General features: G+C 65.3%; 1 protein-coding gene across 1 annotated transcript in view; it reads left to right on the top strand.

The window, feature by feature from the left end:
* Positions 1 to 148: 148 nt before the first annotated feature.
* MPRIP (myosin phosphatase Rho interacting protein) overlaps positions 149 to 1056 on the top strand; it is a 77487-nt gene continuing 76579 nt past the window's right edge. Inside the window, 1 exon segment of the mRNA XM_009889220.1 lies at positions 149 to 156. The gene's annotated coding sequence lies outside the window, so the exon portion shown is untranslated.

The following is a 1056-nucleotide window of genomic DNA, read 5'->3' as shown; positions in this document are numbered from 1 at the left end:
GCGCTGAGCGGGCGCGCAGCGGGCGCGGGGCGCGCCATGGCCGCCAAGGACAACCCCTGCAGGAAGTTCCAGGCCAACATCTTCAACAAGAGCAAGTGCCAGAACTGCTTCAAACCCCGCGAGTCCCACCTGCTCAACGACGAGGACCTCAACCAGGTGGGACCTTCCCTCAAAAACCCACTATTTTCCCCCTAAAATCCGCCCCGGAGCCCCGCCCCCTGCCCGCCCCCACGCGTCCGGCCCCAGGGCGCCCTGGGTCCCCGTGGGGTGTCTGCTGGCCCCGTGGGTAGCCCGGGGTCCCGTGTGTGGGTGCCTAATGGCCCCATGGGTGTCTCAGGGTCCACTGGGTAGCTTAGGGTCCCAGGGGTGCCCCCATGGATTGCCCGTGACCCTATGCATAGTGTAGGGTCCCGTGGATGTCCTGGGGTCCCACAGATAGCACAAGGTCCCATGGGTGCCTGGTGGCCCCGTGGTTTGCACGGGTTCCCATGGGATCTCCAGGGGTCCTGTAGGATGGCTGCTGGTGGTCACATAGATGTCACAGAGCCGTGTGGGTGCCCGCTGCTCCCGTGGGTAGTGTGGGCTGTCAAGGGTGGTGTGGGGTCCCATAGGGTGCCTGCTGACCCCACAGAGGTCCCAGGTATTCGTGAATCCCATGAGGCGTTTAGGAGCTCCGTGGGTGCCCTCTGGTCCCAGAGGGTGTCCAGGGGTCCCATGGGTGGTGTGGGGTCCCGTGGGGTGCCTGCTGACCCCATGGGTGGTGTGGGGTCCCTTGGGGTGCCTGCTGACCCCATGGATAGCACAGGGACACACAGGTATCTGTGAATCCCATGGGGTGTTCAGGAGCCCCATGGGTGCCCTCTGGTCCCAGAGGGTGTCCAGCGATCCCATGGGGTGCCTGCAGACCCCATGGATACCCAGGTATCCCACAGGCCATGCTCTCCCCCCAGTGCCTCCTCCCCTGGGGTCTAACCCCTTTCCTGAGGCTGTCTGGGAACCAGTTCCCGTGCTGGGTCTGACCCCAGCCCCTCTTGGGGTGCAGAGCAGCAGGTGGGG

This window comes from Charadrius vociferus, unplaced genomic scaffold (assembly GCF_000708025.1).
Source record: "Charadrius vociferus isolate BGI_N301 unplaced genomic scaffold, ASM70802v2 scaffold787, whole genome shotgun sequence".
NCBI lineage: Eukaryota > Metazoa > Chordata > Aves > Charadriiformes > Charadriidae > Charadrius > Charadrius vociferus.
Note: the sequence above shows the minus strand (reverse complement) of the source record. Positions and strands in the feature narration are given on the sequence as shown.